Source organism: Pleurodeles waltl, chromosome 7, assembly GCF_031143425.1.
Source record: "Pleurodeles waltl isolate 20211129_DDA chromosome 7, aPleWal1.hap1.20221129, whole genome shotgun sequence".
Lineage (NCBI taxonomy): Eukaryota > Metazoa > Chordata > Amphibia > Caudata > Salamandridae > Pleurodeles > Pleurodeles waltl.
In genome coordinates, this window is record NC_090446.1 from 943,335,765 (window position 1) to 943,347,074 (window position 11,310).

The 11,310-nt window shown below is 47.7% G+C and overlaps 1 protein-coding gene across 1 annotated transcript in view; it reads right to left on the minus strand.

The window, feature by feature from the left end:
* Positions 1–10,945, minus strand: part of LOC138245773 (matrix metalloproteinase-21-like) — a 126,164-nt gene extending 115,219 nt beyond the window's left edge. The window contains exon 1 of the mRNA XM_069199665.1: positions 10,751–10,945. The gene's annotated coding sequence lies outside the window, so the exon portion shown is untranslated. The remainder of the gene's footprint in view (positions 1–10,750) is intronic.
* Positions 10,946–11,310: the final 365 nt, after the last annotated feature.

Sequence of the window (11,310 nt, forward strand, 5' to 3'; positions counted from 1 at the left end):
GTCAACTCAGTTTGTTTTTCATTGTCATTCATTTAATTTCACAGCCTTGATACAGCCGAAGTGCTCCGCAAAACACACGTTGTCTGTCACGATAATGGATTGCTACGATAATGAAATATTCTTGTTTTGGAATGGTGATCAACTTACTTTGGATGACTAAAGATACCACCTAGCAAAACATTAAATATCAAGATCAATCCAACCTGAAATGAATTTGTTATGAATTTCTATTGTTATAAATGTGGTTAGATTTGATCATTTTGACTCAATTATTGTAATTTGAGATTTCTTAAATGCTTTGCTCCACCAGAAGAAGCTTCTACACGAGGTTAATGTACCAATCAGGTTGGGAACATGGTCCGGATTGGGTACTAGCTGCAGAGAGCGCGGTTTGAGTTATAAATATCCACATTCTGTGTTTTTGTTCAAGGAGAAGCCCAGGTAGTAGCAATGAACCTTGATGGCTTCACTCTTTGACTCCTGATAGTGCCTTTTCCCCAGGATTCTATGGTTTGACTAGTCTAAGCTTCAAAAGCTACATTCCAAGGAAGACGCAATCCACCCAGTAGGAGCTGCCTGCATAATTTAGGCCTTTCTTCCTAATTTAGACTTCAGAACTGCTCTTCAAGAATTGATCCTGTCACATATCAGTATAGGCAATGACCTACTGTCCAGCATCCCGGAGACCTATCTGCTGCTAAGTGTTCTGCATCCTGTTCTCACCTCTGTCGATCTATTCCTGGCTGACAGGCACTTGTCCTACATGTCTTTAAGAGTGATTGAATGTGCCTCCCACGTGCTTAAGTTGGAAGGAAGGGTTTGGGAATTTGGCAGTGGCACGGCCGTGGAACGTAATGGGGTTGCTGCAAGGGGGCAGAACTTTTCTAGAGGACTGGGTTGTGGTATCTACAAGAAAAAGGAGGGGGCACAGAAGGTGGGAATGGTGGCAGGACATCTGGTCAGTTCTTTTCCAGATCATATGAGACAGCAGCAGAAGTAGCACCATGTTTCGAACTGCCTTATTGGCACCTTGTTGTGTTGTCTTGCATATTGGACTAGGAATCCCTCACCTTTTCATGTTACTCCTATTTTGTCGCCACGTATTTCCTTCAGATACTTTTTCAGTAACACTTGTCCTTCTGGTGAGTTACTACTATTGCAAATATTAGAAGTGCTCCTCTGATCTTCCACACCAAGGTTTGATCCTTGGTATTTCTTGTTTTGTGTCTGCCATTCCCTTGAGGACTCTGGTGAGAAGATTTATATTATTGCCCTGTAATGGGTTCTTTGCCTCCAGGGGAGGGATATTCGAATAACATTATAGGCCCAGGACTTAGGAGATAATTGCTTTATTGAGATGTATTTAAAGTATTCCTCTTTTATTCTTATTTTTCAGGTTGACTTGTTATTGTGTTCATCCGGGTTCTTTCCCCTCTTGTAGGAGTTTGGGTCGAGGTTCCAGTCCAGCCGTCCCCTGGCGCAAGAAGGTCACAGATTTCTCTCTCGTGGCAACAGACCGGTTTTTCCCCAAAACAAAAGAAGAACGGGACAACAGGTAAGTGTAGAGGTAAGGTAGGGGTTTAATAGGGTTAATAGGGCTGGTGGTAGGAGTGGACTGTGCAGGGCTGTGTTTGGGTAACTTCACCCAGTAGTGCATTTCACCTTCCCGTGAACCTTTCTCTTTCTTTCCCCCTTTTTGTGTCTTCCTTTAGCTAGGAGAGATTTTCCTCGCAGTGGGATTAGTGGCTAGGGATCAGCAGGTTTCCCCTTCTTTGCAGCACCTTCCCCCACTACTTCCTGTATTTCCCTCACTCGTCTTCCCACCGTGTAGCCAAGCCGGCAAGAAAACCAAGGCTAGGTACGATCGTACCTGTGAATGCCACGCCCCTCCTGGGACATGGCTGGCCCCTTCGCGAGATACTGGTTTCTCCTTGGCGGTTTAGGGTGGTGCTCCGAGTCTTTCTCCTTCCTCCTGCTTCTTTCCACACGATTCGCGGGATTCCTGGGATCTTCCTTCCAGCGGCGTATCTTTCATCTCGGTCCGTGTTCGCAGCGTTCCTTCCTGCTTCCTTGAACGCGGGTTTCATTGTCCGTCGTCTATTTCAGGGCAACCAGAGACGCTTTCCGCATCTGACGTCATCCGTTCGGGACTCTCAGGAGTGCCCCGGGGGTATGGTATTACGGGCCCTGGCGGAGAGAGAGTAACCGTGGCGATAGACGCCAGGTTACATGCCCATAATACTTTGCTTGTATTTTTTGCTTAGTCTTGTGTCTTTTTGTCTGGGTTGATGCTCTGTACCTGAGTAATACCTTATACCTTCAGCATGCACTCTGACAAAACCTGCCAGTGTGCCATGTGTGTTGTGTCACCTCTTTTCCCCTGAAGTCTATTCCGATGAAGTTCTTTTGCATTTCCGGACATAGAGCTTGACTGACATTTGACAATTTCCAGGATTAGCATCACCCTCAGAGAGCCCTGCTCTTTCCCCCTCCCGGCCCGCGACATCTTCAGCATCATCTTCAAGGTGAGGAATCCAGGAAGCCCACAAAGCATGACCGGCAAGATCAAATACTCCAGAACGCTAAGCGATACCGCAAGCAGTAACACTGCCAAGGGAGAAAATAGGAAGTGCAGATTTGATAAAAGGCATAGAAATGCATCATGCCTTTCTTCTGTAACTTCACCCCTAACAACAAACGGTTTCCCTCCCGCACTACCAGAAGATACAACATATGTCATCTCTAAGAACATCCTGTCCCTCTTTACGTCTTGCAGGTAGTTTCCCACCCTGACAACACAATGTATAACTGTGAAGGGCAGGAGTAAATTATTTTCCAAGGTAAGAAAGAGGAGTAAGTTAAACTAAAATTAATGGGAGTGGCCAGGAAAGTGTTCGTCTGTGAAGAAAAAAATATTTTCCCATGCTGAAAAAAAATACAAGTTACAAATGTCAATGCGCATTTGAGTTACCTTTCCAGCCACAGACCTTTACATCTAGTGGAAATTCCACATGCCGAATTTGTTAACTCTAAGAAAACCTGACTTTGTAGTTTTTCAGGAGCATACCTTAAATTTCCTGAGAATTTCATAACATTTTGAAATTTGCTTTTAGACATAGGAATTATTTTCCACCCTGCCCTTTGTGAATCGGGTGCTCTGAGCTGTGCTGATGATTTCTGGAGGCATACATCAACCATGTTCAGACATTCCTGAATCTTGGTTCTTACTTTAGTGTAGTTGTGAAAGCCTGAGGTTTCGAAAGCATCTGAGCCAGAGAGCAGAGTTAGCTGCCCAACCCTATAAACTATGCCACTCCTGGTGTCTCTGAAAATTAGGCAGAAGTGCTACATATAGGATTTTGGTGCTACAAAAGGTATTGGGCCAGAGAGATGTCCCGTGTGTGGTTCCGGTGAGTGTGCACCCATGCTTTGAGTTCCCCATAGCAAGCTGTAATACTTCTGAAACCCAACTCAGCACATATGAAGATCTGTGTACTTAGGCATTTCTGTGATCAGGAGAGAGTCCCAAAGTTGGGCCTTGTGTTCTGAATGGCACACTATGTGCACCTTCCTTTTTGTAGGGAGTGACTTCTGCCAACTCACCAGATTGTAGAGGTCAAATCGGTGGCAGATCTTGTTACCTATTTCTGTTTGGAAGAGCAGTTCATCAGGGTCTCCTCTTTTTTAAATTGTTCAGCCTGATTTCTGCAACCTGCTTCTTTGCCCATTAATATGGGACATCCCTGCCATGAGCATGTACCTCAATTGCATGTGTAGAGGATGCAGATGGAATGTGTATGAAACATGTGACTGTGGTCACAGCGGGTTCCAATTTCTACTTGCTTTACTTGTGTGGTAACTAGGATGGAGGATTGGAGGTACTGCCCATACAGCAGATGTGATTTGCAGGGCTTCCCCAAGAACATTCTGTGAGCATTTGGAGTGGTTCAGACAGGGGAGGGTTAATAAAAGAGACTGAAGGCCCTTTGAAGGTAGGGAGTTTCCTCCAATCCTTTCCTGAACCATTGGTTCCTGAAAAAGTGGACACCATAAGATTTATAGGTAGTTAAGTGTGAAGACCTTCCTTGCCTTTGTGTTCATGTTTATCAATCAATCAGTCATTTTTAGAGCTTGCAACTCACCCTGAAGGCGCTGTGGGGTGTGTCCTCAGGGTTCGGTTGAAGAGCTAAGTTTTGAGGTCCTTCCTGAACTGAGGTAGCAATGGCGACTGAGGTGGAGAGATAAGGTGTTCCAACATTTTGCTGCAAGGTAGGTAAACGATTTTCCTCAAGCCGAGGAATTCTTTATGTGGGGTACAGTGGCGAGCAACTGTTAGGAGGAGCGGAGAGGTCTGTCAGGGGAGTACCAGGTGATGCAGTGGTTGAGGTAGCTGGGTCTGAGGTTGTGGAATGCCTTGTAGGCATGTGCAAGTTTGAAATTGATCCTCTTCTCGACGGGGAGCCAGTGGAGGTCTCTCAGGTGTGCTGTGATGTGTTCTCAGCAGGGGATGTTCAGGATGAGTCTGACGGTGGTGTTCTGGATTTGTTGCAGATTTCTCAGGTTCTTCTTGGTGGTTCCGGCATAGAGGACGTTGCCATAGTCAAGTCTGCTTGTGATCAGTGCATGTGTCACGTTTTTGCAGCAGTTGCTAGGGATCCATCTGAAAATTTTCTGTAGGAGTTGGAGGGTGTGGAAGCAGGTGGAGGTGACAGAATTGACCTTTCTTGTCATGGTGAGCGCTGAGTTGAGGACAATGCCCATGTTTTGTGGACGGCCTGTGGGGGTGGAGGGGCTGCCAAGTGTTAAGGGCCACCAGGGGTTGTCCCAGGCTGAGGAGGATGGTCCCAGGATGAGGATCTTGGTCTTGTGAGAGTTCAGCTTAAGGCAGCTCTCTTTCATCCAGGCGGCGACTTCTTCCATCCCGTCTTTAAAGTTCTTCTTGGCTGTTAAGGGGTTTTCAGTCAGGGAGATGATCAGCTGGGTGTCATCCGCATAGGAGATGATGTTCAGACAGACCATAGTTCCTGATGATTGGGGTGAGCAGGGTCATGTAGATATTAAACAGTGAAGGGCTCAACGAGGATCCTTGGGGTACTCCACAGCTGATTACTGTAGGTTCTGACAGGTGTGGCGGGAGCCTGACTCTCTGCGTCCTGCCTGTCAGGAAGAAGTGTATCCATCGAAGGGCCTTGCTGAGTATTCCTGCTTTATGGAGTCTGGTGCATAGGGTTGCTCCTGAGAAGAAACTCCCAAATCCACCTTGCCTTCCTGTTCTCACATGTGACAGAATACATGGCTGGACCAGTCTGCATGGAAATAACAAACTGGCAGAACCTCCTTGAACCAGTCACAGAACTGAACTACTGGAATATACAAAGACTGTCTGAAACTTGGATTTAAATATGGAGCAAAGATTTTCATTAGTTGTACCAAGAATTTCTGACCAGAAGTCTGGGTTCCCACACCATAAGTGGCCAGGAGATTCCATGAAGTTCCAGGTTTGGGGTATCCAGTTCCATGTCAATTTGCTGGTTTGGGACCAACAACCTGGATACAACTTGATAAGTCTGCCAGAAAGGCTTCCTGGACCCTGCTTCAAAGGAGAGAACTGGCTGATTGCTTAAGGGGGTCTGGAAACACAGTAGCACAAAGGCTACTCTGAAACACATGGAGCTGTTGTAGGTGCTGAGAATACACAACACCGAAGGTGGAACGATTATCCTGGTACAAACATGTACCACTGTGTCAGACGTGAGGTCAGGAAAACTCTGGCATGTCCACACTGTGTGGGGACCTTCATCAATGCCTGGAAGATAAGGGTGCCGCTGAACACCCCCCCCCCAGGTGCCAATTCCGATGTGAGCCTCTAGCACCAAGAGGCATCTAAGTCCTAGTGACTTGTTACTGCTGTCCATGGTTGAATATGAAAAAGTACCAGATGAAGAAGAGATCAACATCAACAGAGGAGACTATACGAACCAGGGCACTCACCACTACTACTTGGGGCGGACACTGAGCTTGTTTGGGTGGCAGGGTTTGTCACTGTGCCCATGAAAGAATTCCAGTTGCAGGATCACTGTGACCACCAGCACTGTGACCTCCAGGGCAGCCTCCTCTTAACTGGTGGTGGCACTGCCAGTACTCACCTATATTGTGAGCACCTGAGCTCAGGAGCTGAGATCTCTCCTCTCTGTGGGCTGTGCAGGACGCACCATGGAGGGTGCCATAGCCCTGTCGAACAGCAACTACTGCAAAGAAACTCATCTGTTTCACCAAAATTCGATAGGTACAGTGACATTACAGCCGTGAAGGGGTGGGTTGAGTGCACACCTGTGTGGAGTGACGCACAGGGAACTGTGAGTGAGCCGAGTCACAGGAAATGCTTGGATAGACCACTGACTGTCACCCAATGTGTTCTACCATTACACACTGCCCCTGAGATTACCATGGTGCTGTTCCAATAGCGCCCTGTGGAATGTCTTCTGTTTATTACATACGGTGAATCCATTCTGTATGTTAGATTATTGTATTTTATGGGGAACTTGAGTACTAGTTGGGCAATGAATTACTGATTGCTATGTTCTTTGAGGTTTGAGTCTTTGGCCCCATGCCATCTCCTTGAGTTAGCCTTGGCCTGCACGATTTCTTTACCCCAAGAGTCACATGCGAGAGTTTTGGGTCCAGTAGTCAGGTAAAGCCCCAGGACACCACTGATAAAGAGCTCTGATTCACCTGCACAGTGCCCATAACCCATGATTGTTCCACAACTCCTAAAAAAGTTCCCACAAAACGGATGTAATCTGTATTTTACTACAGGATTTTCATGGCATCACCACAATGTTTCTTTATGTCAGTGATGTGATCCTTAAGATGCCCTTAAGTCATCTGGTGTAAAACCGATCTCTCTTAGATGAGGCTGTAACCCTTGACTTGGCACCAAGCCCATAACAGGGATGCGAATACTGCTTGAGAAGCACATCTTTGTGACACCTCGCAGGTTCCTTTGTCCCTGGTGAAACAATTTGGCAAAGGGAATCTTTTTATTTTCAGAGACCATTTTGTGTGAATGTAAATCTCTCATTCATGAATATTGCTGAGGTTATTTGACAAAAAGGTCGTTTACTTTTCATCCAAATTATGGACATTATTTGGGATTCCGAGCTGAGGTTCTTGTAGGCTAGGTCAGCAAACCAGGGGTGTGAGCTAATCCTTCAACTCCTAATTATTTTTGTAGTAGTTTTTCTCATTTGCTGTACTTTGTATTTTATCAGTCTTTATCATCCCAGATGGCTCAATTAAGCTCCTTGTATACGTTGAGGTATCTATTGCATTTTAAGTTTACACATGTTGCTTTCCATAGTTTCGTTTTGAACTGCGCTGAATTGTACATGAGATAGCACTGCCCTTGCTGCCCTTCTGAATGGGAGTCTGGTCCTGGTCCAGGTACCTGAAGGCGGCTGCTTGGTGACTTTAAGATGTTACTGCTGTGCTTGTCTTCATCAGTCTTATCTGCCTGTGGGCTTTAACAGCCCTAGGGATGAAAGAATACCCACGGTGTCAAATGCTCATAGTAGCCATAGGAGTGCTGAAGTACACAGCATCGTCGTGGGGGTAGTGCACCGAAGGGGGTCGTGGGAGCATTGCACTACTGTGTGCAACACCAGAGCATCGTCCTGATGCCACCGGACTACAGTGAGCAAGGCACAGCGAGGTTAAAGCTCATTACACTACAGTCTGCCGAACCTAAAGCATTACCGTGGGGAATGGGACAGAGCACTGCGGTGTGCCAAAAGATACATCATGAGAGCACTGCACCATATATATAGGGTTTCAAAATCAAGGTGTCATCCAGGGGCACTGCACTTCAGTGCGCCAAATACAGACCTTCACCAAGGGGATAGGGACACAGCATCATCATCAATGTCAAGGGGACACTATAGAGGGTCAGCAAGGGCCACTGCACTACAGTGTGTCAGCAAGGGGCACTGCACTACAGTGTGTCAGCAAGGGGCACTGCACTACAGTGCGCCAAATACAGTCCTTTACCATGGGAATAGGGACACAGCATCATCATCAATGTCAAGGGGACACTATAGTGGGTCAGCAAGGGTCACTGCACTACAGTGTGTCAGCAAGGGGCACTGCACTACAGTGTGTCAGCAAGGGCCACTGCACTACAATGTGTGAGCAAGGTGGGCTGCACTGCAGTACGCCAAATCCAGACCTTTACCATGGGAATAGGGGCACAGCACCATCATCAATGTCAAGGGGACACTACACTATAGTGTGTCAGCAAGGGCCACTGCACTACAATGTGTGAGCAAGGTGGGCTGCACTGCAGTACGCCAAATCCAGACCTTTACCATGGGAATAGGGACACAGCACCATCATCAATGTCAAGGGGACACTACACTACAGTGTGTCAGCAAGGGCCACCGCACTACAGCGTGCCAAATCCAGACCTTTATCATGAGAATGAGGGCACAGTACTGTAATACGCAAAAGATACATCATCATCATAATGTGCTAAAATCACTGTGCCAGCCAGGGGCACTACAGCGTGCCAAATCCAGACCTTTACCATGGGATATAAGACACAGCGCTACAGTGTGCACAAGATAAATAATCGGGCACAGCACTATGTGCAATGTGTCAAAACGACGGGGTCAGCAGGGAGACAATGCACTACATTGTGCAATAGATACACAACTATTAACGGGCATCGGGACACAGCACTACAACGTGTCCAAACCACGGAGTCAACAAGGGGACACTGAACTACAGTGCGACAAACCCAAACCTTTACCATAGGAATGGTGACACAGCACTACAGTGTGCAAAAGATGCATAAGGGGAGACTGCGCTATGGAGTGTCAAAACCACAACATCAGCAAGGGGATACTACACTTCTGTGTTACAAATCCACAGCATCGCCATTGCAACGCTGCACGAAAGACTGCTAAACACAGCTACTGTAAGAATACTGCACTATAATAAGCATTTGAATATCCTCACCATAAGAAGAGCTCACAACATTATTGCCATCACAGTGCTGCACTGTTCCGCGCCAGAGTACAGCACTGGCACAGGAATGTCGTTCCATAAAGTGCTACATTTATAGGCCTGCTCTGGAATGCAGTGACCCACTGCCCGTCCTATATGCCGTGGCGGGTAGAAGGGAAATGTGAATGACAATCAAAGAGACCAATTGATGAAGCCTGCTGACACAAGACCACCCCGCCCTAATGTATGTATTATGTGCATGATTTAAAATAACAACAACAACAACACCCCACCACTCTGCAACACAGCTAGAGCTGTCTGAAAGGCCAGACCTAAAAATGAGCCCCGCATCCTGGCTGTGTATTAAAGTCAGCCATAAACAGCCTGCAGTGGGCTCTTCTTACCCCTGGGTCACTGCACCTGCTGCACTAGTGGTAGCAAGGTGCAGTGTGGTTATGCAATGTGCAACAAATGCAGCGCAGCGCCGATGAGTACTGTCCACATTAGTTCTAATAGCGCGGTCTGAGGAGCACTGTTCTGTTCTGTGCCTAAATACACGACGTTGTCATAGATTATGTGGCCTATTCTTATCACAACTGTAGCAATTCTTCCCATACTGCGCCACCCGAGAGCATTGATTACCACAAACATACTGACTGTAAACCCACAACTACGTAAAGTGTCCTCGGAACGCAGGACTGCGCCGTCCATGTTGGTTTTTTTTGGCGTCGAGAGCGCCTACGGTCAACAGTATTTGAGTATATGCACCCACACCTCCCACAAAGGTCTTGCTACACACATACTCTCCCAGGCCTACTCGTAGAGGACTTGGTAGGCTCATCCGCGACAGCATCGGACAGCTGCTAGGGGCCGCGCTAACAGTTCAAAGCGCTATACAGAGGGTGCAAACTAATAGAAAACAATATGTAGGGTAGATGTCTTCCGTGTACTTGTCATACTACACCCTCAATGTGAGGCAGTAACGTCCTGTGTCTGGTCCCGGTCTGGTTTACTGTTAGCGGCAGAATGACAGGATTATCGTTGGTGTTTGCCTGAGAGTCACCTGCTTTATTTAATTGCTTTGAGATTTCAGCCCAAGATTAACTGTTAGATGTTCATCCCTCTTAAACCCCCTCCGATGCCTTAACTAACCCATATCACCCCTTCACTCCAAAGCCGGCAGACAGGCAACATTTACTATCAACTTGCGCAAAAGAAGCCAAATTCGCAACTCCAAGGTGTTCCCATGCCAACACTCCACTATAGGGTGTCAAATCCAGTGCCATGCCACGGGAACACTGCACTGTTTACATGTGAAACCCAGTTGGTTGAAACATTGAAATATTGCACAAGTCTCAGATTGCAGCACGGATATAAATACGCGCTTTTAGCTGGGTCCAGGGAGTTACGAAGCGCTTCTATGTCTGTTTGCTACCGATCTTGCTGAAGTCTGTGAGGCTGGCTTACAGGACCCAGGACTAGAGGGGCCTAACCGCAGCACCATCACAGCGCTATAGTGCGCTGAATAATGTAAAGTATTGGCTCACGCCGCTTTTTCATGTGTTATCTTTCTTGTTGTACAGCGCCCTGATGCTCTTGTGTTTAGTTGGCGCCGACTACAGACAAGCACTACCCGTAAAAGAAAAGAAATGGGCCAGGCCCATGGAAGCCCCGCAGGTGCACTACGTTCAAGAGTGCCGCGCGGGGGTATCGCTATGAGAACAGGTCGGTGTACTGCGCCACTCACCTGCTGCCTTGCTCCCTGCCTGGGCCGTGTCTCTCTCAGGGGATGTCTCTCTTCATAGTAGCCCGTCTGACACCCGGTCTACGAGTGCCTCGGGCGGTGTCTCTGGCGTCTTCTGATAGTCCTCAGCGCCTGTCCTTGGCTGAGCCCCTTGTCTCTCTCTGAGAGTCCGCCGCGCGCGCGAGAGCATGGGGAACCGCTGGAGCCAGCCCCTGCACCCACAGCTGGATCCCGTCAGCCGACAGGCACTCCCACGGCCCACAACTATTTATATCTGTCAGGGGTGTTTTCAGGGCTTTAGTGGTGAATAACACCCTGGACTGGAGAAGCCCGCGGGGGCGTGCCTATCCAGCGCAGCAGGTACAGTGGCACCGCGGCCCAGGGTCTTGGGGGCTCACTGCACCCAAATGATGGCTGTATTTTACTGCTCAGCCAGTGGATGGGGGAGGCATACACTTGCTTGCACCAGGGTCCATGCCACCATTGCTACAGCACTAAGGCGCTGAGTCCTCGCACCTCTTTCATTGCAGAGTTTGAAATCCCGCACGTATCACAGAGTAACC